The sequence below is a fragment of the Trifolium pratense genome, linkage group LG4, assembly GCF_020283565.1.
Source record: "Trifolium pratense cultivar HEN17-A07 linkage group LG4, ARS_RC_1.1, whole genome shotgun sequence".
Taxonomy (NCBI): Eukaryota; Viridiplantae; Streptophyta; class Magnoliopsida; order Fabales; family Fabaceae; genus Trifolium; species Trifolium pratense.
In genome coordinates this window covers 19,157,620-19,163,619 of record NC_060062.1, presented here as the reverse complement: position 1 = coordinate 19,163,619, position 6,000 = coordinate 19,157,620, and the positions used below count along the sequence as shown (strand labels likewise).

Below are 6,000 nucleotides of genomic sequence, written 5' to 3'. Positions count from 1 at the left end.
TTGTCCACTATAATCTTCAGATTTTACAGATCTAAGATTACAATACTTCCTTGATGTAGACCTAAGATCAACCTCCAAGCTCTTAGAGCTTATCACACCTGACTAATTACTCAATCAATAGTTACGTATTGACTTAAGTTCCCTTACAAGTATAATTGATTTGAATCTAAGCAAAATTGAAACTGAATACAAAATGAGAAGCTTAGATAAACAACACTCTATTCTATTTGACAAGATCTAAGATCTTTAATAATTAAGTTTGAGAATGAGAGTGACTAAAAAAGATCTTTGAGTTGAGAGTGATTGAAAGTATTTGTAAAGACTTGATCGCTTTAAAACTCTTGGCATTCCTCTTAGACCTGCATGATATTTATAGATGCAGCTTAGTTTGTGAGCCTTAAATCAAATAAGTTCGTTAGAGCGAATAATATAGTTGTTACTCAACTTCAAAGACAGCTCAAAAATCCCTGCATTTGTTCCATTTTCTCTCGACGTTCTTGGTTTGTTCTTGATTTGGATCAGCAAAGGATATGAGTAGAGAATCAATTGTGAGTTGTAATGAGTTGTGAGAACCTTGCTTCACACATAAAGATGTCGAATATACATGTTTGTGGCTTCAGAAAAGTATGTTTGACAATTAGTGGTGGTTTGTATGAGTGGTTTCAAAAATTGTGTGCTTAAAGCTCAGGAACATTCTTCATTCATTCTTGAAACGTTCTAGAAAAAAAATACTTAACAATGTATGAGCTATTAATCCCTAACCATCGAGGAATTTTTTCTTTAAGATATAGTCTGCATGCACATTAAAGTGTACCTAAACATTGATTCTCTTAAGACTTGTACAAAGTTGTCTCCCTTCTTTCAAATGGGTAGTCAAAGATCCATCCTTCTGCTAACAGATGTTTTTTTGCCTTCAACTTCCACTTTCTTTTATCAGCCGAGTTTCTGTCAAATGAGTGAAAGTAGTATTTCACGATGGCTAGAGGACACGATTTTGGCTCAGCTTAAATATTAACTAGAGAAGGCTCCTTAGTTGGAGGACAAACATCCAAATCTCGGTTCATTTGTGGTGGATCACAGAGTACATGTGAAAGATGTTTATCAATTTGAGGTGGCACGGAGTTCATGTTGGAATCCTCTTGCAAAACTTTAGTAACATGAAAAAATGAAGTGTAAAACTTCTGGTGACGTATATCCGGTGATTTGTATTAGTACCATCTATTTTGAGGACATTTGTTTTCGGTCCATTCAATTGTCCTTCAAAGATGTCTACAAATCCTAGCTCAACTGGCAGAAATGCTGAAATTACTAGTGTCGAACGTCGGGACCGAGGTTCGAACCCCAGACACTCCACTTTGTCATTTCGTCTATCAACAAAAAAAAAAGTCATCCCAAGATAACCAAGATGTTTTCTAACTTTCGTCTTCAAAATTTCCAGAACCGCCTTGCTCCTACATCCAACTGCATACTCATTAACAACTTCATGTCAGAATTCAACTTCATACGGTATCAAAGGTTTCCAAATTATTGACGTATAGCCTCCGCGTCTTTGGTTTTTATCTGAATCTAATACATCAGCAGCTTAGCAGGAAATTTCTTTTTGTGATTCAGGCTCTTCATGTAAAATATTTTCCTTCTCAACTTCCACTTTCACCAAAGGAATGAGCCTAGTGCTACCACAATTTTGATTAGCATCCAACATGTTTGAGGAGTCACCATTTTCCTTGGGCTTATTAGTTATTCCAATTTCAGAACCAATTTCATTACCACGACCAACAACATCACAATAAACATTATCAGGTGGTTCAGATGACCCTTCTTCAAGTAAATTCTTTTGAAGGTTTAATGCGAGGCGAACTTCATGTATAGTGAGGTTATAGTGATCACCAATCATCTCGACAACCATGTCACTCCATAACTCCTTCCCATTACAAGTCCATTCTCTAATGGTTTCGGCAAAATCCTTTATCATCCTAACATATACTAAATTTGTTTCACCGAGACTGCAACAAATGGTACCCTTTCACACTCCTCAAACAATTCAAGAAAAGCTTATTTCCCTCTCGGTAACCAATTCTCAGTTGACTCATCCCAATCTTGAGTGATCCTCAATTGTTTAACTCTAACTTTCATATCATCACCCAAATCAGGGAAGAATATGCTCATATCCTTCGTTCCATCGCAGTGATCGAATATCACATTTTTCCACCAAGCATCTTGATAATTCACATCAATACAGAGTCCAAATACAAAATCCTTTATCCTGTGTTATTGAAATGTCTGTGGAAACGTCATCATCACGATTGTGGACGGCAGCGCACACCGTTTCGACGTGCTTCGGCACTTGCGTGCTCCAGGCGTCGGCCCATGGTCTCCCCGTACGACCCATTTTGAAAGACCGACCAAGGAGTTTGACATGCGTGCGAGTCACCGGGCGAGTAAAATTGTAAGGCGCAAGGAAGCTGATTGGTGGGATCCTCCTATGGGTTGCACCGCCGACCGACCCCAATATTTTGTGAAGGGTTCGAGTGAGAGCATACTTATTGGGACCCGAAAGATGGTGAGCTATGCCTGAGCGTGGCGAAGCCAGAGGAAACTCTCATGGAGGCCCGCAACAATACTGATGTGCAAATCGTTTGTCTGACTTGGGTATAGGGAAAATGACTAATCGAACTGTCTAGTAGATGGTTCCCTCCGAACTTTGCCTCGGGATAGCTAGAGCCCAAGGGCGAGTTCTATCGAGTAAAGCCAATGATTAGAGGATCATTTATCCGTATAAAAAAACAAACAAATCAGTGTCTTCATCAATTGAGTTACGGATAAAAGATCTTCCATTTGGACTATGTGTTGATGTGAATTATCAAGATGCTTGGTGGGAAGGTGTGATATTCGATCACATTCGATCACTACGATTGAATGAAGGAGAGGAGCATATTCTTCCCTGATTTGGGTGATGAAATGAAGGTTAAAGTTAAACAATTGAGGATCACTCAAGATTGGGATGAATCAACTAAGAATTGGTTACCAAGAGGGAAATGAGTTTTTCTTGAGTTGTTTGAGGAGTGTGAGAGGGTACCCAATGTTGCAGCCTCAGTGAAACAAATTTGGTATGATGTTAGAATGAGAAATGATTTTGCCGAAATCATTAGAGAATGGACTTGTGGAGGAGAAACGATTTGGTAATGTGAAGGAGTTGTGGAGAGACATAGTTGTCGAGGTGATTGGTGATCACTATACCCTCACTCAAAATGAATTTCGCCTCGCATTAAAGCTTCCGAAGAATTTACTTGAAGGAGGGTCATATGAACCACCTGATGATGTTTATTTTGATGATGCTAGTCATGGTAATGAAATTGGTTCTGACATTGGAATAACTAATAGGCCCAAGGAAAATGGTGACTCCTCAAACATGTTGGATGCTAATCAAAACTGTGGTAGCACAGCCTCATTCCTTTGGTGGAAGCGAAAGTTTGGAAGGAAAGTCTTTTACATGAAGAGATTGAATCACAAAAATAAATTTCCTGTTATGCTGCTGATGTTTTAGATTCAAATAAAAACCGAAGACGCTATACGTCAATAATTTAGAAACCTTTGGTACCATCTGAAGTTGAATTATGTCATGAAGTTGTTAATGAGTATGCAGTTGGATGTAGGAGCAAGGCGGTTCGGGAAATTTTGAAGACGAAAGTTAGAAAACATCTTGGTTATCTTGAAAGGACAATTGAATGGACCGAAAACAATTGTCCTCAAAATATATGGTACTGATACAAGTCACCGGATATATGTCACCAGAAGTTTTACACTTCATTTTTTCATGTTACTAAAGTTTTGCAAGAGGATTCCAACATGAACTCTCTGCCACCCCAAATTGATAGACATCTTTCACATCTGCTCTGTGATCCACCACAAATGAAACGAGATTTGGATGTTTGTCTTCCAACTAAGGAGTCTTCTCTAGTTAATATTTAAGCTGAGCCAAAATCGTGTCCTCTAGCCATCCTGAAATACTACTTTCACTCATTTGACAAAAACTCGGCTGATAAAAGAAAGTGGAAGTTGAAGGCAAAAAAACATCTGTTAGCAGAAGGATGGATCTTTGACTACCCATTTGAAAGAAGGGAGACAACTTTGTACAAGTCTTAAGAGAATCAATGTTTAGGTACACTTTAATGTGCATGCAGACTATATCTTAAAGAAAAAAATTCCTCGATGGTTAGGGATTAATAGCTCATACATTGTTAAGTATTTTTTTTCTAGAACGTTTCAAGAATGAATGAAGAATGTTCCTGAGCTTTAAGCAAACAATTTTTGAAACCACTCATACAAACCACCACTAATTGTCAAACATACTTTTCTGAAGCCACAAATGGGTATATTAGACATCTTTATGTGTGAAGCAAGGTTATCACAACTCATTACAACTCACAATTGATTCTCTACTCATATCCTTTGCTGATCCAAATCAAGAACAAACCAAGAACGTCGAGAGAAAATGGAACAAATGCAGGGATTTTTGAGCTGTCTTTGAAGTTGAGTAACAACTATATTATTCGCTCTAACGAACTTATTTGATTTAAGGCTCACAAACTAAGCTGCATCTATAAATATCATGCAGGTCTAAGAGGAATGCCAAGAGTTTTAAAGCGATCAAGTCTTTACAATTACTTTCAATCACTCTCAACTCAAAGATCTTTTTTAGTCACTCTCATTCTCAAACTTAATTATTAAAGATCTTAGATCTTGTCAAATAGAATAGAGTGTTGTTTATCTAAGCTTCTCATTTTGTACTCAGTTTCAATTTTGCTTAAATTCAAATCAATTATACTTGTAAGGGAACTTAAGTCAATACGTAACTATTAATTGAGTAATTAGTCAGGTGTGATAAGCTTTAAGAGCTTGGAGGTTGATCTTAGGTCTACGTCAAGGAAGTATTGTAATCTTAGATCTGTAAAATCTAAAGATTATAGTGGACAACACAGGTGGTGGGGACTAGACATAACCTAAGATTATGGGTGAATCAGTATAATTCTCGTTGTTTGATTATATCTTTCCTATACTTTATTTTCATCAATATTATTCACACACCCCACCGTAAGTGTTTTCTGATCTAACTGAAAGATCATTCTCAAAACGATCTTGATATCTATGATTTATTAACTAATTTTGTTTGTCTCTATTGTTTTGAAAGAGTTTTTTTTTTTTTTTGGATAAGCAAGTTTTGAAAGATATTGTTGAACACTCTGCTAAGGTTTTCACCAAAAGCACAAGCTCAATCTTTTATTATCTTTTCAAAACCATCACTAATTTATCTTCTTTTAAAAAGCCAGTGATTAGAAGATCTTTAATCCGTAACAAATAAAAAAAAAACAAACAAATAAGTGTCTCTATCAGAAAAATTCTTGAGTGGAAATTTCAGAGGAAGGAAATCACAATTCACACAACATGCATGTTTTGTCAAAAACCGCAAAATTGTTAATAAAGGAAATAACATTGAGTCCACGTTATATCACCATAAACAGTATTCCATTCCCAATTCATCACTTGCATGAAATCTAAAACATAGTTAAAAACAAGAAAACACAAACAATTTCAGCAAATTTAAATGCTAATTCTATTATGAAAACAAGAATCACATAAGTCACATCAAAACCATAAATCACCAACAGAAATCTAAAACATAGAGCTTTTTTTCTTTATTATATTAAATGAAATGCAATGAGTTCATTTTGGTTAAAAATAAAATAAAATTTGTGGCACAACGATTGTGTAAAATAACCCTCACATAAAGCCTTAAAAACAACAAATCATAAAACCTAAAACAAAATCAACAAACCAAAAATTCATAAACAAAAAAAAAAATCAAATCTTTATCAAGAAAAAAAAAAGCAGAATCATATAGCATTAAATTACCTCAAATTTTCATCAACGAGAAGCTTTTTTTTTTACAACAAAGCAAACCAGACTGAAGAGAGTAGAGAAATACTTTTTATTACGATATCC

The 6,000-nt window shown here is 35.8% G+C and overlaps 2 pseudogenes; one reads left to right on the top strand and one right to left on the bottom strand.

Annotated features, from left to right (window-relative positions):
- Positions 1-701: 701 nt before the first annotated feature.
- LOC123922226 lies at positions 702-2,389 on the bottom strand (annotated as a pseudogene).
- A 178-nt stretch (positions 2,390-2,567) lies between these two features.
- On the top strand, positions 2,568-4,224 carry LOC123922225 (annotated as a pseudogene).
- Positions 4,225-6,000: the final 1,776 nt, after the last annotated feature.